Raw genomic sequence first — 26,127 nt, 5'->3', positions numbered from 1 at the left:
GAGAGAAAACCTAACCCCTAACCCTAACCCTAACCCCTACCCTAACCCTAACCCTAACCCCTAACCCTAACCTTAACCGCAGATCGCAGTTTTAAAACTCGCATGTCGCATGTCGTGACCGGTCTTCCATAGCATGGAGCTTTGCTCGTAAATATGTTGATTCGAGTCAGTAGTTTGCCATAGAATGAAGAGCATAATGGACAGAACGGGTGCGCTGATTCTTTGACCTACGGGGCGCGGAAGCTGCCATCAATTCAATTTGAGAAACAAGCGATAAATTGTGTTAGCGAAAACTGCGGTTGTAGGACTTGCAGTCACGTGACTGGTATGTAGACCAGTGTCCAAGCAGAATGTATATAAGTAATTTCTTGCTAAATCAACATTGAAATGTGTCATTTTTGCATCGCAATTAAAATTTAACTGAAAATTGGAAACAAAACCAAAACAGAGAGCGTAAAAGTCTCAATCAAGGTTTTTAGTAGACAACTTAACAACTAACGATTAGTCATGAACAGGCTGCACGTAGTTGTCGCGGTTTGAGGTTACAGAGTTCACTCACTCTATTGAGTCTCCCAGTCACATCTTGAAAGGAATCGATCTTTGTGTTTAACCTACAACGCCAACAAAAAAACCCAAAATATGAAATTAAAGCAAATTTAAGACCCAAACAAACTTTAGCTGTAACTGTTTTGAATAACAACACTCAAAATAGCGTATTATTGGTGCTCAAACTGTTGTAATATCTGTTTTATTGCTCAAACAAAAACCATGTTTAGATACAAGAGGCTGTGTAATCAAAGTACTTTTGGACAATTTCTATCTAAATATGCACATCGATATGTTTGATCAAACTTTGTCGGTGGCAACGTTAACAAATTGTGCTTGGAAATAGATAGTACACTCACCAGATTGCTTGTCTAATCAACACCTTAAAACTGCAAAGGATACTGCAACTAGACGACAAAGGTGACACTATCTGTTTCCTTTAATTTTTGGATAATTCTTTTTACCGGAATTTAAGAATACCTTCAAAAATTCAAACGTATGACAATATTTTGATTTTTCTGATCGTGCATCCTTATACCAATATAACGCACTGGACTCTAACACATTGGATTATGATTGGCTGATTAAGGTTTTACGGAGAATTGGCAAGTTGGAATTCAGTGTTATAACAATTGAAAGCACGTCGTCCTAGTGTCATTTAATCTAGTCCTACTGTTATACTTACATATACATTACATTAACAAGACACTGGCCTATTTGATTCATGTGATTCTTGACCCGGCCTCACCTTTGTAACAGTGCCAAGTTACTGGGCTTTAGACTTGTAGAATCATCATTCAAAAGTGATCGTCTCCGACATACGATTTTGTTTTGTGATAAAAGTTGCCGAATAAATTGTGGTATCAAGAGTTACTGTTAACATTATCGACAGTTCGGTAAAACTTTAGACCTTATGGCTATGTAAGTATCTGCGTTGCGAACGAGTGTTCTAAAAACAACCCAACACTACGTCTACTCCACAGAGCAGACTTTTGTTATTTAAATTTTGTCAGCAGGAAAAGCTGAGCGAAAAACAGTCTCTGACGCTTCGTGTTTCGTAAAACAACAGATTATTGGTTAATTGTCCACCGTGGCACCACAGAAGGCGATTCTTGACAAAGGTAAGAATGAATGTGCAAACTTCTTAAACTCCATAGCAACTGGTCTTGACTATCGTCTTCAGATTAAAGGGACATGAGCTGTAACTTTTGACCAATTTTTCACTACTCTGTTTCAATGTATCAACTACAGAATTTTACTATAATCCGATCATCATGACCAATGCTCGGTGTCCTGGTTGCCAACACGGCTTGTATATGTGAAATGACCATTGTTATTGCTGATAAATGTATTATAGTCCAGACCTGAATGCAAAATTTAAACAATAACAATACAGATTATACTCATATAGGGTATATTTATGAGCTAAATATTAGGAATTTCCCCATGGTTTAGGGATTCAAACCAGAAATTGCAGATGGTACACAGAACAAACAAAATTTAAAAAATTACCAAAGTTACAGCTAATGGATCTTTGAGCAAGGAAAAACTACATCAGTTTTGTCCCTACTGAGGACATTATGTAACAGATAGTAACGTCTACCCTAATTTTTGCAACTTTAAGTCAGTTGATGGTTTTGTCTTTCTAATCTAAATGTTGACATTTTGAGCTATCTTGACGGTTTATGATAATGATATACAGACTAGTTAGTGGTATTGCGGTTTCATTGTAATCTTTTACAGGTTTGCATGGAGGTTGCTCGTAAATATATCGATTCGAGTCAGTAGTTTGCCAGATAATGAGCATAATAGACAGAACGTTGAGTCTTTGACCTACGGGGCGAGGAAGCTGCCATCAATTCAAATCGAGAAAAAAGCGATAAATTGTGTTAGGGAAAAGTGCGGTTGTTGGACTTATAGTCACATGACTGGTATGTAGACCAATGTCCAAACAGAATGCATAGAAATATTGTCTTGCTAAATCAAAATTAAGATGTGTCATTTTTGCTTGGTAGTCTAATTAAACCGGAAATTCAAACTAAAACCGGAACAGAGAGCGTAATATCAGCTTCACAAGACGGCCTAACGATTAGTCATGAACAGGCTCCCGTAGCTGTTGCGGTTTGAGGTCACAGAGTTCACTCACTCCATTGAATCCTCTAGTCATTTCTTGAAAGGAAGCAATCCTTGCGTCTGACATACAAAACCAACAAAGAAAACCTAAAATACAAAAAGCAAAATTAAAAAGTAAACAGACTTTAGCTGCAACTGTTTTCAACAAATTATCCAGATCTAGAAAACAAGAAATAAAATGGGACATTTTTTATAACAACACTAAAATAGCGTATTATGCGTACCCAAAATGCTGTAATAGTTGTTTTATTGCTCAGACAAAACAGCGTCTAGATCCAAGAAAACAAGATTTTTGAAGAAGTTCCATGTCTACTGATAGACTACATATTATCTTCCCGCTGCTGTGTAATCAAAGTATTTTTGGACATTTTCTGAGATTTCTTATCTACATTTGCACATCGATATGTTTGATCAAACTTTGTTGGTGGCACCGTTTTCAAATTGTGCCGGGAAATCGATAGTGCACTCATCAGATATGTCCAAACTGCTTGTCCAATCAACACCACAAAACTGCAAAGGAGACTGCAACTAGACGACAAAGGTGACCCAATCTGTTCCTTTAATTTTTGGATTATTCCATTTTCCGGAATTTAGAAATACCTAAAAGAATTCAAACGTATGACAATACTTTCACTTCTGATCGTGCATCCTTTGGCCAATATAACGCACTGGATTCTAACGCATTCTAATGTTTTTGATTGACTGATTAACGTTTTCAGTACAATTGGTAAGTTGGAATTGAGCGTAATAACAATCGATAGCACGTCGTACCATAGACCCACGAGAAAAAGGGACATGCAACTGCGGTAAGGATCGAAGGGACTTTGGATTAGCAGGGTACGATCCTTGTTGGAATAATTACGATGTGTTAACGGGTCAGGGACGGAATGGTGCTTGACGCGATCACATCCGGTTCATAGGCTCTGCATGCTGGTGTACGGCAATAATATTTTCGGATTAAAAGTTATTTTGGATTACCCGCAAGTCCATTTCTACAAACAAAGGTGTCACAAATATCTTGAGAAGAATTCGTCAAAATGGGTTTAAAATATTTTTTTACATGTTAGTGGCGAGATTCGATGCAAAGAGAAGTCTTCAGGGAGTCAGTATGTTGCTGTAAAGTGACAAAGTTTCGAATACAAATCCGAAACACATATCACTGCAGTTTCAGACTTAACAGCAGTTAAAATCACAGAGTAGTTTTCATTCCACAAATCATCCGTGTATCTCCAAATTTTCCCTCGTTTGTGCAGTTCTTTAACCGTCGGAATATTTCCGTGCTCGGAGTGCTCCCTAAGTGGGTAAAATATGTATTTAACTACTAAAATGTTGTTTGAAAACTGTGAACGGCCAAATTTGCGAGGACAGCTCTTAGCTTTGTGTAAATGCTTGTCTATCTTACAGCTTCTGACTCCACCAACTGTTGTTGAGTCCCGAGGGTCTATGGTCGTACAAGGGTCATTTAATTGGGCGTGTCTTTCAACCTCATCAGCGGCAGTCCATTGACACCCAGATTATACGTATCCCCATTTATTTTCTCAACGCATCTTGGTTCTACTGTTATACCTACATGTAAATTACCATAACAAGACACTGGCCAATTTGATTCATGTGATTCTTGACCCGGCCTCACCTTTGTAACAGCGCCAAGTTACTGGGCTTTAGATTTGTAGAATCACCATTCAAAAGTGATCGTCTCCGACATACGATTTTGTTTTGTGATAAAAGTTGTCAAATAAATTGTGGTATCAAGAGTTACTGTTAACATTATCGACAGTTCGGTAAAACTTAAAACCTTATGGCTATGTAAGTATCTGCGTTGCGAACGAGTGTTCTAAAAACAACCCAACACTACGTCTACTCCATCGAGCTGACTTTTGTTATTTAAATTTTGTCAGCAGGAAAAAGGTGAGCGAAAAACATCTTTGACGCTTCGTGTTTCGTAAAACAACAGATTATAGGTTAATTGTCCACCGTGGCACCACAGAAGGCGATTCTTGACAAATATAAAGGTAAGAATGAATTTGCCAACTTCGTAAACTCCATAGCAACTGGTCTTGACTATCATCTTCAGATTAAGCAAGGAAAAACTATATCAGTGTCGCTATTGAGGATAATATGTAACAGATAGTAACGTCGACCCTAATTTTGCAGCTTTAAGTCAGTTGATGGTTTTGTCTTTGAAATCTAAATGTTGACATTTTGAGCTATCTTGACGGTTTATGATAATGATATGCAGACTAGTTAGTGGTATTGCGGTTTCATTGTAGTCTTTGACAGGTTTGCATGGATGTTGCTCTTATATATCGATTCGAGTCAGTAGTTTTGCCATATAATGAATAGCACAATAGACAGAACGGTGCGTTGAGTCTTTGACCTACGGGGCGCGGAAGCTGCCATCAATTCAAATCGAGAAAAAGCGATAAATTGTGTTAGCGAAAACTGCGGTTGTTGTACTTATAGTCACATGACTGGTATGTAGACTAATGTCCAAACAGAATGCATAGAAGTATTGTCTTGCTAAATCAAAATTAAGATGTGTCACTTTTGCTTGGCAGTCTATTAAACCGAAAATTCAAACTAAAACCGGAACATGCAGAGAGTATAAAAGTCTCAATCAAGGGTTGTAGTAGAATTGAATATCAGCTTCACAAGACGGCCTAACGATTAGTCATGAACAGGCTCCCGTAGCTGTTGCGGTTTGAGGTCACAGAGTTCACTCACTCCATCGAATCCTCTAGTCATTTCTTGAAAGGAAGCAATCCTTGCGTCTGACATACAAAACCAACAAAGAAAACCTAAAATACAAAAAGCAAAATTAAAAAGTAAACAGACTTTAGCTGCAACTGTTTTCAACAAATTATCCAGATCTAGAAAACAAGAAATAAAATAGGACATCTTTTATAACAACACTAAAATAGCGTATTATGCGTACCCAAAATGCTGTAATAGTGGTTTTATTGCTCAGACAAAACAGCGTCTAGATCCAAGAAAACAAGAAGACGTTCCATGTCTACTGATAGACTACCTATTATCTTCCCGCTGCTGTGTAATCAAAGTATTTTTGGACATTTTCTGAGATTTCTTATCTACATTTGCACATCGATATGTTTGATCAAACTTTGTTGGTGGCACCGTTTACAAATTGTGCCGGGAAATCGATAGTGCACTCATCAGATATGTCCAAACTGCTTGTCCAATCAACACCACAAAACTGCAAAGGAGACTGCAACTAGACGACAAAGGTGACCCAATCTGTTCCTTTAATTTTTGGATTATTCTATTTTCCAGAATTTAGAAATACCTAAAAGAATTCAAATGTATGACAATACTTTCACTTCTGATCGTGCATCCTTTGGCCAATATATCGCACTGGACTCTAACTCATTCTAATGCTTTTGATTGACTGATTAACGTTTTCAGTACAATTGGTAAGTTGGAATTGAGCGTAATAACAATTGAAAGCACGTCGTACCATAGACCCTCGAGAAAAAAAGGACAGGCAACTGCGGTAAGGATCGCAGGGACTTTGGATTAGCAGGGTACGATCCTTCTTGGAATAATTAAGATGTGTTAACGGGTCGGGGACAGAATGGTGTTTGACGCGATCGACCGCACAACCTTCCGGTTCATAGGCTCTGCATGCTGGTGTACGGCAATAACATTTTCGGATTAAAAGTTATTTTGGATTACCCGCAAGTCCATTTTTACAATGAAAAGTGTCAAAAAATCTTGAGAAGAATTCGTCAAAATGGGTTTAAAATATTTTTTTTTACATATTAGTAGCGAGATTCGATGCAAATTGAAGTCTTCAGGGAGTCAGTATGTTGCTGTAAAGTGACAAAGTTTCGAATACAAATCCGAAACACATATCACTGCAGTTTCAGACTTAACAGCAGTTGACGTCACAGAGTTGTTTTCATTCCGCAATCATCCGTGTATCTCCAAATTATCCCTCGTTTGTGCAGTTCTTTAACCGTCGGAATATTTTCTGTGCTCGGAGTGCTCCCTAAGTGGGTAAAGTATGTATTTAACTACTAAAATGTTGTTGTTTGAAAACTGTGAACGGCCAAATTTGCGAGGACAGCTTTTAGCTTTGTGTAAATGCTTGTCTATCTTACAGCTTCTGACTCCACCAACTGTTGTTGAGTCCCGAGGGTCTATGGTCGTACAAGGGTCATTTAATTGGGCGTGTCTTTCAACCTCATCAGCGGCAGTCCATTGACACCCAGATTACACGTATCCTCATTTATTTTCTCAACGCATCTTGGTTCTACTGTTATACTTACATGTAAATTACCATAACAAGACACTGGCCAATTTGATTCATGTGATTCTTGACCCGACCTCACCTTTGTAACAGCGCCAAGTTACCGGGCTTTAGACTTGTAGAATCATCATTCAAAAGATATCATCTCTGATTTACGATTTTGTTTTGTGATAAAATTTGCCGAATAAATTGTGGTATCAAGAGTTATTGTTAACATTATCGATGGTTCGGTAAAACTTAAATCCTTATGGCTATGTTAGTATCTGCGTTGCGAATGAGTGTTCTAAAAACAACCCAACACTACGTCTACTCCACCGAGCTGACTTTGTTATTTAAATTTTGTCAGCAGGAAAAAGGTGAGCTGAAAAAACCATCTTTGACGCTTCGTGTTTCGTAAAACAACAGATTATAGGTTAATTGTCCACCGTGGCACCACAGAAGGCGATTCTTGACAAATTTAAAGGTAAGAATGAATTTGCCAACTTCGTAAACTCCATAGCAACTGGTCTTGACTATCATCTTCAGATTAAGCAAGGAAAAAACTACATCAGTTTTGTCGCTACTGAGGATAATATGTAACAGATAGTAACGTCGACCCTAATTTTGCAGCTTTAAGTCAGTTGATGGTTTTGTCTTTCAAATCTAAATGTTGACATTTTGAGCTATCTTGACGGTTTATGATAATGATATGCAGACTAGTTAGTGGTATTGCGGTTTCATTGTAGTCTTTGACAGGTTTGCATGGATGTTGCTCTTAATATATCGATTCGAGTCAGCAGTTTGCCATATAATGAATAGCACAATAGACAGAACGGGTGCGTTGAGTCTTTGACCTACGGGGCGCAGAAGCTGCCATCAATTCAAATCGAGAAAAAAAGCGATAAATTGTGTTAGCGAAAACTGCGGTTGTTGGACTTATAGTCACATGACTGGTATGTAGACCAATGTCCAAACAGAATGCATAGAAGTATTGTCTTGCTAAATCAAAATTAAGATGTGTCACTTTTGCTTGGCAGTCTAATTAAACCGAAAATTCAAACTAAAAGCGGAACAGAGAGTGTAAAGTCTCAATCAAGGGTTGTAGTAGAATTGAATATCAGCTTCACAAGACGGCCTAACGATCAGTCATGAACAGGCTCCCGTAGCTGTTGCGGTTTGAGGTCACAGAGTTCACTCACTACATCGAATCCTCCAGTCATTTCTTGAAAGGAAGCAATCCTTGCGTTTGACCTACAAAACCAACAAAGAAACCCCAAAATACAAAAAGCAAAATTAAAAAAGTAAACAGACTTTAGCTGCAACTGTTTACAACAAATTATCCAGATCAAGAAAACAAGAAATAAAATAGGACATTTTTTATAACAACACTAAAATAGCGTATTATGCGTACCCAAATGCTGTAATAGTGGTTTTATTGCTCAGACAAATACAGCGTCTAGATCCAACAAAACAAGCAGAAGTTCCATGTCTACTGATAGACTACCTATTATCTTCCTGCTGCTGTGTAATCAAAGTATTTTTGGACATTTTCTGAGATTTCTTATCTACATTTGCACATCGATATGTTTGATCAAACTTTGTTGGTGGCACCGTTTACAAATTGTGCTGGGAAATCGATAGTGCACTCATCAGATATGTCCAAACTGCTTGTCCAATCAACACCACAAAACTGCAAAGGAGACTGCAACTAGACGACAAGGTGACCCAATCTGTTCCTTTAATTTTTGGATTATTCTATTTTCCAGAATTTAGAAATACCTAAAAGAATTCAAACGTATGACAATACTTTCACTTCCGATCGTTCATCCTTTGGCTAATACAACGCACTGGACTCTAACGCATTCTAATGCTTTTGAGCGACTGATTAACATTTTCAGTACAATTGGTAAGTTGGAATTGAGCGTAATAACAATTGAAAGCACGTCGTACCATAGGCCCTCGAGAAAAAAAAGGACATGCAACTGCGGTAAGGATAGAAGGGACTTTGGATTAGCAGGGTACGATCCTTCTTGGAATAATTAAGATGTGTTAACGGGTCGGGGACGGAATGGTGTTTGACGCGATCGACTTTACAACGTCCGGTTCACATAGGCTCTGCATGCTGGTGTACGGCAATAATATTTTCGGATTAAAAGTTATTTTGGATTACCCGCCAGTTCATTTTACAAAGAAAAGTGTCACAGATATCTTGAGAAGAATTCGTCAAAATGGGTTTAAAATATTTTTGTACATATTAGTAGCGAGATTCGATGCAAATAGAAGTCTTCAGGGACTCAGTATGTTGCTGTAAAGTGACAAAGTTTCGAATACAAATCCGAAACACATATCACTGCAGTTTCAGACTTGACAGCAGTTGACATCACAGAGTTGTTTTCATTCCGCAATCATGCGTGTATCTCCAAATTTTCCCTCGTTTGTGCAGTTCTTTAACCGTCGGAATATTTTCTGTGCTCGGAGTGCTCCCTAAGTGGGTAAAGTATGTATTTAACTACTAAAATGTTGTTGTTTGAAAACTGTGAACGGCCATATTTGCGAGGACAGCTTTTAGCTTTGTGTAAATGCTTGTCTATCTTACAGCTTCTGACTCCACCAACTGTTGTTGAGTCCCAAGGGTCTATGGTCGTACAAGGGTCATTTAATTAGGCGTGTCTTTCAACCTCATCAGCGGCAGTCCATTGACACCCAGATTATACGTATCCCCCCATTTATTTTCTCAACGCATCTTGGTTCTACTGTTATACTTACATGTAAATTACCATAACAAGACACTGGTCAATTTGATTCACGTGATTCTTGACCCGGCCTCACCTTTGTAACAGCGCCAAGTTACTGGGCTTTAGACTTGTAGAATCATCATTCAAAATCATCGTCTCTGATTTACGATTTTGTTTTGTGATAAAAGTTGCCGAATAAATTGTGGTATCAAGAGTTATTGTTAACATTATCGATGGTTCGGTAAAACTTAAATCCTTATGGCTATGTTAGTATCTGCATTGCGAATGAGTGTTCTAAAAACAACCCAACACTACGTCTACTCCACCGAGCTGACTTTTGTTATTTAAATTTTGTCAGAAGGAAAAAGGTGAGCGAAAAAACACATCTTTGACGCTTCGTGTTTCGTGAAACAACAGATTATAGGTTAATTGTCCACCGTGGCACCACAGAAGGCGATTCTTGACAAATTTAAAGGTAAGAATGAATTTGCCAACTTCGTAAACTCCATAGCAACTGGTCTTGACTATCGTCTTCAGATTAAGCAAGGAAAAACTACATTAGTTTTTTCCGTACGTGAGGACAATATGTAACTGATAGTAACGTCTACCCTAATTTTTGCAGCTTTAAGTCAGTTGATGGTTTTGTCTTTTTAATCTGAATGTTGACATTTTGAGCTATCTTGACGGTTTATTATAATGATATGCAGACTAGTTAGTGGTATTGCGGTTTCATTGTAGTCTTTTACAGGTTTGCATGGAGGTTGCTCGTAAATATATCGATTCGAGTCAGTAGTTTGCCAGATAATGAGCATAATAGACAGAACGTTGAGTCTTTGACCTACGGGGCGAGGAAGCTGCCATCAATTCAAATCGAGAAAAAAGCGATAAATTATGTTAGCGAAAACTGCGGTTGTTGGACTTATAGTCACATGACTGGTATGTAGACCAATGTCCAAACAGAATGCATAGAAATATTGTCTTGCTAAATCAAAATTAAGATGTGTCACTTTTGCTTGGCAGTCTAATTAAACCGAAAATTCAAACTAAAACCGGAACATGCAGAGAGTGTAAAAGTCTCAATCAAGGGTTGTAGTAGAATTGAATATCAGCTTCACAAGACGGCCTAACGATTAGTCATGAACAGGCTCCCGTAGCTGTTGCGGTTTGAGGTCACAGAGTTCACTTACTCCATTGAATCCTCTAGTCATTTCTTGAAAGGAAGCAATCCTTGCGTCTGACATACAAAACCAACAAAGAAAACCCAAAATACAAAAAGCAAAATTAAAATAGTGAACAGACTTTAGCTGCAACTGTTTTCAACAAATTATCCAGATCTAGAAAACATGAAATAAAATGGGGCATTTTTATAACTACACTAAAATAGCGTATTATGTGTACCCAAAATGCTGTAATAGTGGTTTTATTGCTCAGATAAATACAGCGTCTAGATCCAAGAAAACAAGTAGAAGTTCCATGTCTACTGTTAGACTACCTATTATCTTCCCGCTGCTGTGTAATCAAAGTATTTTGGACATTTTCTGAGATTTCTTATCTACATTTCCACATCTATATGTTTGATCAAACTTTGTTGGTGGCACCGTTTACAAATTGTGCTGGGAAATCGATAGTGCACTCATCAGATATGTCCAAACTGCTTGTCCAATCAACACCACAAAACTGCAAAGGAGACTGCAACTAAACGACAAAGGTGACCCAATCTGTTCCTTTAATTTTTGGATTATTCTATTTTCCAGAATTTAGAAATACCTAAAAGAATTCAAACGTATGACAATACTTTCACTTCCGATCGTTCATCCTTTGGCTAATACAACGCACTGGACTCTAACGCATTCTAATGCTTTTGAGCGACTGATTAACATTTTCAGTACAATTGGTAAGTTGGAATTGAGCGTAATAACAATTGAAAGCACGTCGTACCATAGGCCCTCGAGAAAAAAAAGGACATGCAACTGCGGTAAGGATAGAAGGGACTTTGGATTAGCAGGGTACGATCCTTCTTGGAATAATTAAGATGTGTTAACGGGTCGGGGACGGAATGGTGTTTGACGCGATCGACTTTACAACGTCCGGTTCACATAGGCTCTGCATGCTGGTGTACGGCAATAATATTTTCGGATTAAAAGTTATTTTGGATTACCCGCCAGTTCATTTTACAAAGAAAAGTGTCACAGATATCTTGAGAAGAATTCGTCAAAATGGGTTTAAAATATTTTTGTACATATTAGTAGCGAGATTCGATGCAAATAGAAGTCTTCAGGGAGTCAGTATGTTGCTGTAAAGTGACAAAGTTTCGAATGCAAATCCGAAACACATATCACTGCAGTTTCAGACTTGACAGCAGTTGACATCACAGAGTTGTTTTCATTCCGCAATCATGCGTGTATCTCCAAATTTTCCCTCGTTTGTGCAGTTCTTTAACCGTCGGAATATTTTCTGTGCTCGGAGTGCTCCCTAAGTGGGTAAAGTATGTATTAACTACTAAAATGTTGTTGTTTGAAAACTGTGAACGGCCATATTTGCGAGGACAGCTTTTAGCTTTGTGTAAATGCTTGTCTATCTTACAGCTTCTGACTCCACCAACTGTTGTTGAGTCCCAAGGGTCTATGGTCGTACAAGGGTCATTTAATTGGGCGTGTCTTTCAACCTCATCAGCGGCAGTCCATTGATACCCAGATTCTACGTATCCCCATTTATTTTCTCAACGCATCTTGGTTCTACTGTTATACTTACATGTAAATTACCATAACAAGACACTGGTCAATTTCATTCACGTGATTCCTGACCCGGCCTCACCTTTGTAACAGCGCCAAGTTACTGGGCTTTAGACTTGTAGAATCATCATTCAAAATCATCGTCTCTGATTTACGATTTTGTTTTGTGATAAAAGTTGCCGAATAAATTGTGGTATCAAGAGTTACTGTTAACATTATCGATGGTTCGGTAAAACTTAAATCCTTATGGCTATGTTAGTATCTGCGTTGCGAATGAGTGTTCTAAAAACAACCCAACACTACGTCTACTCCATCGAACTGACTTTTGTTATTTAAATTTTGTCAGCAGGAAAAAGGTGAGCGAAAAACCATCTTTGACGCTTCGTGTTTCGTAAAACAACAGATTATAGGTTAATTGTCCACCGTGGCACCACAGAAGGCGATTCTTGACAAATTTAAAGGTAAGAATAATTTGCCAACTTCGTAAACTCCATAGCAACTGGTCTTGACTATCATCTTCAGATTAAGCAAGGAAAAAACTACATCAGTTTTGTCGCTACTGATGATATATGTAACAGATAGTAACGCGCGACCCTAATTTTGCAGCTTTATGTCAGTTGATGGTTTTGTCTTTCAAATCTAAATGTTGACATTTTGAGCTATCTTGACGGTTTATGATAATGATATGCAGACTAGTTAGTGGTATTGCGGTTTCATTGTAGTCTTTTACAGGTTTGCATGGAGGATGCTCGTAAATATATAGATTCGAGTCAGTAGTTTGCCATATAATGAATAGCATAATAGACAGAACGGGTATGTTGAGTCTTTGACCTACGGGGCGCGGAAGCTGCCATCAATTCAAATCGAGAAAAAAGCGATAAATTGTGTTAGCGAAAACTGCGGTTGTTGGACTTATAGTCACATGACTGGTATGTAGACCAATGTCCAAACAGAATGCATAGAAGTATTGTCTTGCTAAATCAAATTAAGATGTGTCACTTTTGCTTGGCAGTCTAATTAAACCGAAAATTCAAACTAAAACCGGAACATGCAGAGAGTGTAAAAGTCTCAATCAAGGGTTGTAGTAGAATTGAATATCAGCTTCACAAGACGGCCTAACGATTAGTCATGAACAGGCTCCCGTAGCTGTTGCGGTTTGAGGTCGCAGAGTTCACTCACTCCATCGAATCCTCTAGTCATTTCTTGAAAGGAAGCAGTCCTTGCGTCTGACATACAAACCAACAAAGAAAACCCAAAATACAAAATGCAAAATTAAAAAGTAAACAGACGTTAGCTGCAACTGTTTTCAACAAATTATCCATATCTAGAAAACATGAAATAAATAGGACATTTTTAAAACTACACTAAAATAGCGTATTATGTGTACCCAAATGCTGTAATTGTGGTTTTATTGCTCAGACAAATACAGCGTCTAGATCCAAGAAAACAACTAGAAGTTCCATGTCTACTGTTAGACTACCTATTATATTCCCGCTGCTGTGTAATCAAAGTATTTTTTGACATTTTCTGAGGTTTCTTATCTACATTTGCACATCGATATGTTTGATCAAACTTGTTGGTGGCACCGTTTACAAATTGTGCTGGGAAATCGATAGTGCACTCATCAGATATGTCCAAACTGCTTGTCCAATCAACACCACAAAACTGCAAAGGAGACTGCAACTAAACGACAAAGGTGACCCAATCTGTTCCTTTAATTTTTGGATTATTCTATTTTCCAGAATTTAGAAATACCTAAAAGAATTCAAACGTATGACAATACTTTCACTTCCGATCGTTCATCCTTTGGCTAATACAACGCACTGGACTCTAACGCATTCTAATGCTTTTGAGCGACTGATTAACATTTTCAGTACAATTGGTAAGTTGGAATTGAGCGTAATAACAATTGAAAGCACGTCGTACCATAGGCCCTCGAGAAAAAAAAGGACATGCAACTGCGGTAAGGATAGAAGGGACTTTGGATTAGCAGGGTACGATCCTTCTTGGAATAATTAAGATGTGTTAACGGGTCGGGGACGGAATGGTGTTTGACGCGATCGACTTTACAACGTCCGGTTCACATAGGCTCTGCATGCTGGTGTACGGCAATAATATTTTCGGATTAAAAGTTATTTTGGATTACCCGCCAGTTCATTTTACAAAGAAAAGTGTCACAGATATCTTGAGAAGAATTCGTCAAAATGGGTTTAAAATATTTTTTTACATGTTAGTGGCGAGATTCGATGCAAAGAGAAGTCTTCAGGGAGTCAGTATGTTGCTGTAAAGTGACAAAGTTTCGAATACAAATCCGAAACACATATCACTGCAGTTTCAGACTTAACAGCAGTTGACATCACAGAGTAGAGTTGTTTTCATTCCGCAAATCATCCGTGTATCTCCAAATTTTCCCTCGTTTGTGCAGTTCTTTAACCGTCGGAATATTTTCTGTGCTCGGAGTGCTCCCTAAGTGGGTAAAGTATGTACTAAAATGTTGTTGTTTGAAAACTGTAAACGGCCAAATTTGCAAGGACAGCTTTTAGCTTTGTGTAACGTTTGTCTATCTTACAGTTTCTAACTCCACCAACTGTTGTTGAGCCCCGAGGGTCTATGGTCGTACAAGGGTCATTTAAGTGGGCGTGTCTTTCAACCTCATCAGCGGCAGTCCATTGACACCCAGATTACACGTATCCTCATTTATTTTCTCAACGCATCTTGGTTCTACTGTTATACTTACATGTAAATTACCATAACAAGACACTGGCCAATTTGATTCATGTGATTCTTGACCCGACCTCACCTTTGTAACAGCGCCAAGTTACCGGGCTTTAGACTTGTAGAATCATCATTCAAAAGAATCATCTCTGATTTACGATTTTGTTTTGTGATAAAAGTTGCCGAATAAATTGTGGTATCAAGAGTTACTGTTAACATTATCGATGGTTCGGTAAAACTTAAATCCTTATGGCTATGTTAGTATCTGCGTTGCGAATGAGTGTTCTAAAACAACCCAACACTACGTCTACTCCATCGAACTGACTTTTGTTATTTAAATTTTGTCAGCAGGAAAAAGGTGAGCTGAAAAAACCATCTTTGACGCTTCGTGTTTCGTAAAACAACAGATTATAGGTTAATTGTCCACCGTGGCACCACAGAAGGCGATTCTTGACAAATTTAAAGGTAAGAATGAATTTGCCAACTTCGTAAACTCCATAGCAACTGGTCTTGACTATCATCTTCAGATTAAGCAAGGAAAAAACTACATCAGTTTTGTCGCTACTGATGATATATGTAACAGATAGTAACGCGCGACCCTAATTTTGCAGCTTTATGTCAGTTGATGGTTTTGTCTTTCAAATCTAAATGTTGACATTTTGAGCTATCTTGACGGTTTATGATAATGATATGCAGACTAGTTAGTGGTATTGCGGTTTCATTGTAGTCTTTTACAGGTTTGCATGGAGGATGCTCGTAAATATATAGATTCGAGTCAGTAGTTTGCCATATAATGAATAGCATAATAGACAGAACGGGTATGTTGAGTCTTTGACCTACGGGGCGCGGAAGCTGCCATCAATTCAAATCGAGAAAAAAGCGATAAATTGTGTTAGCGAAAACTGCGGTTGTTGGACTTATAGTCACATGACTGGTATGTAGACCAATGTCCAAACAGAATGCATAGAAGTATTGTCTTGCTAAATCAAAATTAGATGTGTCACTTTTGCTTGGCAGTCTAATTAACCGAAAATTCAAACTAAAACCGGAACATGCAGAGAGTGTAAAAGTCTCAATCAGGGTTGTAGTAGAATTGAATATCAGCTTCACAAGACGGCCTAACGATTAGTCATGAACAGGCTCCCGTAGCTGTTGCGGTTTGAGGTCACAGAGTTCACTCACTCCATTGAATCCTCTAGTCATTTCTTGAAAGGAAGCAATCCTTGCGTCTGACATACAAAACCAACAAAGAAAACCTAAAATACAAAAAGCAAAATTAAAAAGTAAACAGACTTTAGCTGCAACTGTTTTCAACAAATTATCCATATCTAGAAAACATGAAATAAATAGGACATTTTAAAACTACACTAAAATAGCGTATTATGTGTACCCAAAATGCTGTAATTGTGGTTTTATTGCTCAGACAAATACAGCGTCTAGATCCAAGAAAACAACTAGAAGTTCCATGTCTACTGTTAGACTACCTATTATCTTCCCGCTGCTGTGTAATCAAAGTATTTTTTGACATTTTCTGAGGTTTCTTATCTACATTTGCACATCGATATGTTTGATCAAACTTTGTTGGTGGCACCGTTTACAAATTGTGCTGGGAAATCGATAGTGCACTCATCAGATATGTCCAAACTGCTTGTCCAATCAACACCACAAAACTGCAAAGGAGACTGCAACTAACGACAAAGGTGACCCAATCTGTTCCTTTAATTTTTGGATTATTCTATTTTCCAGAATTTAGAAATACCTAAAAGAATTCAAACGTATGACAATACTTTCACTTCCGATCGTTCATCCTTTGGCTAATACAACGCACTGGACTCTAACGCATTCTAATGCTTTTGAGCGACTGATTAACATTTTCAGTACAATTGGTAAGTTGGAATTGAGCGTAATAACAATTGAAAGCACGTCGTACCATAGGCCCTCGAGAAAAAAAAGGACATGCAACTGCGGTAAGGATAGAAGGGACTTTGGATTAGCAGGGTACGATCCTTCTTGGAATAATTAAGATGTGTTAACGGGTCGGGGACGGAATGGTGTTTGACGCGATCGACTTTACAACGTCCGGTTCACATAGGCTCTGCATGCTGGTGTACGGCAATAATATTTTCGGATTAAAAGTTATTTTGGATTACCCGCCAGTTCATTTTACAAAGAAAAGTGTCACAGATATCTTGAGAAGAATTCGTCAAAATGGGTTTAAAATATTTTTTTACATATTAGTAGCGAGATTCGATGCAAATAGAAGTCTTCAGGGAGTCAGTATGTTGCTGTAAAGTGACAAAGTTTCGAATGCAAATCCGAAACACATATCACTGCAGTTTCAGACTTGACAGCAGTTGACATCACAGAGTTGTTTTCATTCCGCAATCATGCGTGTATCTCCAAATTTTCCCTCGTTTGTGCAGTTCTTTAACCGTCGGAATATTTTCTGTGCTCGGAGTGCTCCCTAAGTGGGTAAAGTATGTATTTAACTACTAAAATGTTGTTGTTTGAAAACTGTGAACGGCCATATTTGCGAGGACAGCTTTTAGCTTTGTGTAAATGCTTGTCTATCTTACAGCTTCTGACTCCACCAACTGTTGTTGAGTCCCAAGGGTCTAAGGTCGTACAAGGGTCATTTAATTGGGCGTGTCTTTCAACCTCATCAGCGGCAGTCCATTGATACCCAGATTCTACGTATCCCCATTTATTTTCTCAACGCATCTTGGTTCTACTGTTATACTTACATGTAAATTACCATAACAAGACACTGGTCAATTTCATTCACGTGATTCCTGACCCGGCCTCACCTTTGTAACAGCGCCAAGTTACTGGGCTTTAGACTTGTAGAATCATCATTCAAAATCATCGTCTCTGATTTACGATTTTGTTTTGTGATAAAAGTTGCCGAATAAATTGTGGTATCAAGAGTTACTGTTACCATTATCGATGGTTCGGTAAAACTTAAATCCTTATGGCTATGTTAGTATCTGCGTTGCGAATGAGTGTTCTAAAAACAACCCAACACTACGTCTACTCCATCGAACTGACTTTTGTTATTTAAATTTTGTCAGCAGGAAAAAGGTGAGCGAAAAAACCATCTTTGACGCTTCGTGTTTCGTAAAACAACAGATTATAGGTTAATTGTCCACCGTGGCACCACAGAAGGCGATTCTTGACAAATTTAAAGGTAAGAATGAATTTGCCAACTTCGTAAACTCCATAGCAACTGGTCTTGACTATCATCTTCAGATTAAGCAAGGAAAAAACTACATCAGTTTTGTCGCTACTGATGATAATATGTAACAGATAGTAACGCGCGACCCTAATTTTGCAGCTTTATGTCAGTTGATGGTTTTGTCTTTCAAATCTAAATGTTGACATTTTGAGCTATCTTGACGGTTTATGATAATGATATGCAGACTAGTTAGTGGTATTGCGGTTTCATTGTAGTCTTTTACAGGTTTGCATGGAGGATGCTCGTAAATATATAGATTCGAGTCAGTAGTTTGCCATATAATGAATAGCATAATAGACAGAACGGGTATGTTGAGTCTTTGACCTACGGGGCGCGGAAGCTGCCATCAATTCAAATCGAGAAAAAAGCGATAAATTGTGTTAGCGAAAACTGCGGTTGTTGGACTTATAGTCACATGACTGGTATGTAGACCAATGTCCAAACAGAATGCATAGAAGTATTGTCTTGCTAAATCAAAATTAAGATGTGTCACTTTTGCTTGCAGTCTAATTAAACCGAAAATTCAAACTAAAACCGGAACATGCAGAGAGTGTAAAAGTCTCAATCAAGGGTTGTAGTAGAATTGAATATCAGCTTCACAAGACGGCCTAACGATTAGTCATGAACAGGCTCCCGTAGCTGTTGCGGTTTGAGGTCACAGAGTTCACTCACTACATCGAATCCTCCAGTCATTTCTTGAAAGGAAGCAATCCTTGCGTCTGACATACAAAACCAACAAAGAAACCCAAAATACAAATGCAAAATTAAAAAAGTAAACAGACTTTAGCTGCAACTGTTTTCAACAAATTATCCAGATCTAGAAAACATGAAATAAAATGGGGCATTTTTATAACTACACTAAAATAGCGTATTATGTGTACCCAAAATGCTGTAATAGTGGTTTTATTGCTCAGATAAATACAGCGTCTAGATCCAAGAAAACAAGTAGAAGTTCCATGTCTACTGTTAGACTACCTATTATCTTCCCGCTGCTGTGTAATCAAAGTATTTTTTGACATTTTCTGAGGTTTCTTATCTACATTTGCACATCGATATTTTGATCAAACTTTGTTGGTGGCACCGTTTACAAATTGTGCTGGGAAATCGATAGTGCACTCATCAGATATGTCCAAATTGCTTGTCTAATCAACACCACAAAAATGCAAAGGGGACTGCAACTAGACGACAAAGGTGACCCAATCTGTTCCTTTAATTTTTGGATTATTCTATTTTCCAGAATTTAGAAATACCTAAAAGAATTCAAACGTATGACAATACTTTCACTTCCGATCGTTCATCCTTTGGCTAATACAACGCACTGGACTCTAACGCATTCTAATGCTTTTGAGCGACTGATTAACATTTTCAGTACAATTGGTAAGTTGGAATTGAGCGTAATAACAATTGAAAGCACGTCGTACCATAGGCCCTCGAGAAAAAAAAAGGACATGCAACTGCGGTAAGGATAGAAGGGACTTTGGATTAGCAGGGTACGATCCTTCTTGGAATAATTAAGATGTGTTAACGGGTCGGGGACGGAATGGTGTTTGACGCGATCGACTTTACAACGTCCGGTTCACATAGGCTCTGCATGCTGGTGTACGGCAATAATATTTTCGGATTAAAAGTTATTTTGGATTACCCGCAAGTCCATTTCTACAAACAAAGGTGTCACAAATATCTTGAGAAGAATTCGTCAAAATGGGTTTAAAATATTTTTTTACATGTTAGTGGCGAGATTCGATGCAAAGAGAAGTCTTCAGGGAGTCAGTATGTTGCTGTAAAGTGACAAAGTTTCGAATACAAATCCGAAACACATATCACTGCAGTTTCAGACTTAACAGCAGTTAAAATCACAGAGTAGAGTTGTTTTCATTCCGCAAATCATCCGTGTATCTCCAAATTTTCCCTCGTTTGTGCAGTTCTTTAACCGTCGGAATATTTTCTGTGCTCGGAGTGCTCCCTAAGTGGGTAAAGTATGTACTAAAATGTTGTTGTTTGAAAACTGTAAACGGCCAAATTTGCAAGGACAGCTTTTAGCTTTGTGTAACGTTTGTCTATCTTACAGTTTCTAACTCCACCAACTGTTGTTGAGCCCCGAGGGTCTATGGTCGTACAAGGGTCATTTAATTGGGCGTGTCTTTCAACCTCATCAGCGGCAGTCCATTGACACCCAGATTACACGTATCCTCATTTATTTTCTCAACGCATCTTGGTTCTACTGTTATACTTACATGTAAATTACCATAACAAGACACTGGCCAATTTCATTCACGTGATTCCTGACCCGGCCTCACCTTTGTAACAGCGCCAAGTTACTGGGCTTTAGACTTGTAGAATCATCATTCAAAATCATCGTCTCTGATTTACGATTTTGTTTTGTGATAAAAGTTGCCGAATAAATTGTGGTATCAAGAGTTACTGTTAACATTATCGATGGTTCGGTAAAACTTAAATCCTTATGGCTATGTTAGTATCTGCGTTGCGAATGAGTGTTCTAAAACAACCCAACACTACGTCTACTCCATCGAACTGACTTTTGTTATTTAAATTTTGTCAGCAGAAAAAGGTGAGCGAAAAAACCATCTTTGACGCTTCGTGTTTCGTAAAACAACAGATTATAGGTTAATTGTCCACCGTGGCACCACAGAAGGCGATTCTTGACAAATTTAAAGGTAAGATGAATTTGCCAACTTCGTAAACTCCATAGCAACTGGTCTTGACTATCATCTTCAGATTAAGCAAGGAAAAAACTACATCATTTTTGTCGCTACTGATGATAATATGTAACAGATAGTAACGCGCGACCCTAATTTTGCAGCTTTATGTCAGTTGATGGTTTTGTCTTTCAAATCTAAATGTTGACATTTTGAGCTATCTTGACGGTTTATGATAATGATATGCAGACTAGTTAGTGGTATTGCGGTTTCATTGTAGTCTTTTACAGGTTTGCATGGAGGATGCTCGTAAATATATAGATTCGAGTCAGTAGTTTGCCATATAATGAATAGCATAATAGACAGAACGGGTATGTTGAGTCTTTGACCTACGGGGCGCGGAAGCTGCCATCAATTCAAATCGAGAAAAAGCGATAAATTGTGTTAGCGAAAACTGCGGTTGTTGGACTTATAGTCACATGACTGGTATGTAGACCAATGTCCAAACAGAATGCATAGAAGTATTGTCTTGCTAAATCAAAATTAAGATGTGTCACTTTTGCTTGGCAGTCTAATTAAACCGAAAATTCAAACTAAAACCGGAACATGCAGAGAGTGTAAAAGTCTCAATCAAGGGTTGTAGTAGAATTGAATATCAGCTTCACAAGACGGCCTAACGATTAGTCATGAACAGGCTCCCGTAGCTGTTGCGGTTTGAGGTCACAGAGTTCACTCACTACATCGAATCCTCCAGTCATTTCTTGAAAGGAAGCAATCCTTGCGTCTGACATACAAAACCAACAAAGAAAACCCAAAATACAAATGCAAAATTAAAAAGTAAACAGACGTTAGCTGCAACTGTTTTCAACAAATTATCCAGATCTAGAAAACATGAAATAAAATGGGGCATTTTTATAACTACACTAAAATAGCGTATTATGTGTACCCAAAATGCTGTAATAGTGGTTTTATTGCTCAGATAAATACAGCGTCTAGATCCAAGAAAACAAGTAGAAGTTCCATGTCTACTGTTAGACTACCTATTATCTTCCCGCTGCTGTGTAATCAAAGTATTTTTTGACATTTTCTGAGGTTTCTTATCTACATTTGCACATCGATATGTTTGATCAAACTTTGTTGGTGGCACCGTTTACAAATTGTGCTGGGAAATCGATAGTGCACTCATCAGATATGTCGAAATTGCTTGTCTAATCAACACCACAAAACTGCAAAGGAGACTGCAACTAGACGACAAAGGTGACCCAATCTGTTCCTTTAATTTTTGGATTATTCTATTTTCCAGAATTTAGAAATACCTAAAAGAATTCAAACGTATGACAATACTTTCACTTCCGATCGTTCATCCTTTGGCTAATACAACGCACTGGACTCTAACGCATTCTAATGCTTTTGAGCGACTGATTAACATTTTCAGTACAATTGGTAAGTTGGAATTGAGCGTAATAACAATTGAAAGCACGTCGTACCATAGGCCCTCGAGAAAAAAAAAGGACATGCAACTGCGGTAAGGATAGAAGGGACTTTGGATTAGCAGGGTACGATCCTTCTTGGAATAATTAAGATGTGTTAACGGGTCGGGGACGGAATGGTGTTTGACGCGATCGACTTTACAACGTCCGGTTCACATAGGCTCTGCATGCTGGTGTACGGCAATAATATTTTCGGATTAAAAGTTATTTTGGATTACCCGCCAGTTCATTTTACAAAGAAAAGTGTCACAGATATCTTGAGAAGAATTCGTCAAAATGGGTTTAAAATATTTTTTTACATATTAGTAGCGAGATTCGATGCAAATAGAAGTCTTCAGGGAGTCAGTATGTTGCTGTAAAGTGACAAAGTTTCGAATACAAATCCGAAACACATATCACTGCAGTTTCAGACTTGACAGCAGTTGACATCACAGAGTTGTTTTCATTCCGCAATCATGCGTGTATCTCCAAATTTTCCCTCGTTTGTGCAGTTCTTTAACCGTCGGAATATTTTCTGTGCTCGGAGTGCTCCCTAAGTGGGTAAAGTATGTATTTAACTACTAAAATGTTGTTGTTTGAAAACTGTGAACGGCCATATTTGCGAGGACAGCTTTTAGCTTTGTGTAAATGCTTGTCTATCTTACAGCTTCTGACTCCACCAACTGTTGTTGAGTCCCAAGGGTCTATGGTCGTACAAGGGTCATTTAATTGGGCGTGTCTTTCAACCTCATCAGCGGCAGTCCATTGATACCCAGATTCTACGTATCCCCATTTATTTTCTCAACGCATCTTGGTTCTACTGTTATACTTACATGTAAATTACCATAACAAGACACTGGTCAATTTCATTCACGTGATTCCTGACCCGGCCTCACCTTTGTAACAGCGCCAAGTTACTGGGCTTTAGACTTGTAGAATCATCATTCAAAATCATCGTCTCTGATTTACGATTTTGTTTTGTGATAAAAGTTGCCGAATAAATTGTGGTATCAAGAGTTACTGTTAACATTATCGATGGTTCGGTAAAACTTAAATCCTTATGGCTATGTTAGTATCTGCGTTGCGAATGAGTGTTCTAAAAACAACCCAACACTACGTCTACTCCATCGAACTGACTTTTGTTATTTAAATTTTGTCAGCAGGAAAAAGGTGAGCGAAAAAACCATCTTTGACGCTTCGTGTTTCGTAAAACAACAGATTATAGGTTAATTGTCCACCGTGGCACCACAGAAGGCGATTCTTGACAAATTTAAAGGTAAGAATGAATTTGCCAACTTCGTAAACTCCATAGCAACTGGTCTTGACTATCATCTTCAGATTAAGCAAGGAAAAACTACATCAGTTTTGTCGCTACTGATGATAATATGTAACAGATAGTAACGCGCGACCCTAATTTTGCAGCTTTATGTCAGTTGATGGTTTTGTCTTTCAAATCTAAATGTTGACATTTTGAGCTATCTTGACGGTTTATGATAATGATATGCAGACTAGTTAGTGGTATTGCGGTTTCATTGTAGTCTTTGACAGGTTTGCATGGAGGATGCTCGTAAATATATAGATTCGAGTCAGCAGTTTGCCATATAATGAATAGCACAATAGACAGAACGGGTGCGTTGAGTCTTTGACCTACGGGGCGCAGAAGCTGCCATCAATTCAAATCGAGAAAAAAAGCGATAAATTGTGTTAGCGAAAACTGCGGTTGTTGGACTTATAGTCACATGACTGGTATGTAGACCAATGTCCAAACAGAATGCATAGAAGTATTGTCTTGCTAAATCAAAATTAAGATGTGTCACTTTTGCTTGGCAGTCTAATTAAACCGAAAATTCAAACTAAAAGCGGAACAGAGAGCGTAAAAGTCTCAATCGAGGGTTGTTGTAGAATTGAATATCAGCTTCACAAGACGACCTAACGGATTAGTCATGAACAGGCTCTCGTAGCTGTTGCGGTTTGAGGTCACAGAGTTCACTCACTACATCGAATCCTCCAGTCATTTCTTGAAAGGAAGCAATCCTTGCGTTTGACCTACAAAACCAACAAAGAAACCCCAAAATACAAAAAGCAAAATTAAAATAGTGAACAGACTTTAGCTGCAACTGTTTTCAACAAATTATCCAGATCTAGAAAACATGAAATAAAATGGGGCATTTTTATAACTACACTAAAATAGCGTATTATGTGTACCCAAAATGCTGTAATAGTGGTTTTATTGCTCAGACAAATACAGCGTCTAGATCCAAGAAAACAACTAGAGTTCCATGTCTACTGTTAGACTACCTATTATCTTCCCGCTGCTGTGTAATCAAAGTATTTTTTGACATTTTCTGAGGTTTCTTATCTACATTTGCACATCGATATGTTTGATCAAACTTTGTTGGTGGCACCGTTTACAAATTGTGCCGGGAAATCGATAGTGCACTCATCAGATATGTCCAAACTGCTTGTCCAATCAACACCACAAAACTGCAAAGGAGACTGCAACTAGACGACAAAGGTGACCCAATCTGTTCCTTTAATTTTTGGATTATTCTATTTTCCGGAATTTAGAAATACCTAAAAGAATTCAAACGTATGACAATACTTTCACTTCTGATCGTTCATCCTTTGGCCAATATAACGCACTGTTGACTCTAACGCATTCTAATGCTTTTGATTGACTGATTAACGTTTTCAGTACAATGGGTAAGTTGGAATTGAGCGTAATAACAATTGAAAGCACGTCGTACCATAGACCCTCGAGAAAACAGGACATGCAACTGCGGTAAGGATCGAAGGGACTTTGGATTAGCAGGGTACGATCCTTCTTGGAATAATTAAGATGTGTTAACGGGTCGGGGACTGAATGGTGCTTGACGCGATCGACTGTACAACCTTCCGATTCATAGGCTCTTCATGCTGGTGTACGGCAATAATATTTTCGGATTAAAAGTTATTTTGGATTACCCGCAAGTCCATTTCTACAAAGAAAAGTGTCACAAATATCTTGAGAAGAATTCGTCAAAATGGTTTAAAATGGTATTTTTTTACATATTAGTTGGGAGATTCGATGCAAATAGAAGTCTTAAGGGAGTCAGTATGTTGCTGTAAAGTGACAAAGTTTCGAATACAAATCCGAAACACATATCACTGCAGTTTCAGACTTAACAGCAGTTGACATCACAGAGTTGTTTTCATTCCACAATCATCCGTGTATCTCCAAATTTTCCCTCGTTTGTGCAGTTCTTTAACCGTCGGAATATTTTCTGTGCTCGGAGTGCTCCCTAAGTGGGTAAAGTATGTATTTAACTACTAAAATGTTGTTTGAAAACTGTGAACGGCCAAATTTGCGAGGACAGCTCTTAGCTTTGTGTAAATGCTTGTCTATCTTACCGCTTCTGACTCCATCAACTGTTGTTGAGTCCCGAGGGTCTATGGTCATACAAGTGTCATTTAATTGGGCGTGCCTTTCAACCTCATCAGCGGCAGTCCATTGATACCCAGATTCTACGTATCCCCATTTATTTTCTCAACGCATCTTGGTTCTACTGTTATACCTACATGTAAATTACCATAACAAGACACTGGCCAATTTGATTCATGTGATTCTTGACCCGGCCTCACCTTTGTAACAGAGCCAAGTTACTGGGCTTTAGACT

The 26,127-nt window shown here is 38.2% G+C and overlaps 1 protein-coding gene and 1 long non-coding RNA gene across 16 annotated transcripts in view; both read left to right on the top strand.

The window, feature by feature from the left end:
• Positions 1-1,560: 1,560 nt before the first annotated feature.
• LOC139134694 (uncharacterized) lies at positions 1,561-18,298 on the top strand. Of its 7 annotated transcripts, none has more exons than XR_011552842.1 (7): positions 1,561-1,667; positions 4,581-4,691; positions 7,296-7,412; positions 10,025-10,138; positions 12,742-12,856; positions 15,459-15,575; positions 18,182-18,298. It is a non-coding gene; the product is annotated as an uncharacterized lncRNA (long non-coding RNA). The 7 variants fall into 7 exon arrangements; XR_011552845.1 differs by having other exon boundaries at positions 4,578-4,691; positions 7,299-7,412; XR_011552849.1 differs by having other exon boundaries at positions 4,578-4,691; positions 12,745-12,856.
• A 2,614-nt stretch (positions 18,299-20,912) lies between these two features.
• The window catches only part of LOC139134562 (insulin-like growth factor-binding protein complex acid labile subunit), a 57,051-nt gene continuing 51,836 nt past the window's right edge, over positions 20,913-26,127 (top strand). For 5 of the 9 annotated variants that reach the window (XR_011552819.1, XR_011552818.1, XR_011552817.1 and 2 more), the window contains exons 1-2: positions 20,913-21,020; positions 23,632-23,747. The gene's annotated coding sequence lies outside the window, so the exon portion shown is untranslated. Of the gene's footprint in view, positions 21,021-22,236; positions 23,038-23,631; positions 23,748-25,674; positions 25,766-26,127 lie in introns of those variants that run through there. The other 4 variants (XM_070701465.1, XM_070701481.1, XM_070701472.1 and 1 more) reach the window with 4 other exon arrangements.

This window comes from Ptychodera flava, chromosome 1, assembly GCF_041260155.1.
Source record: "Ptychodera flava strain L36383 chromosome 1, AS_Pfla_20210202, whole genome shotgun sequence".
Lineage (NCBI taxonomy): Eukaryota > Metazoa > Hemichordata > Enteropneusta > Ptychoderidae > Ptychodera > Ptychodera flava.
The sequence above is the reverse complement of the archived record's forward strand: the minus strand, read 5'-3'. Positions and strand labels throughout refer to the sequence as shown.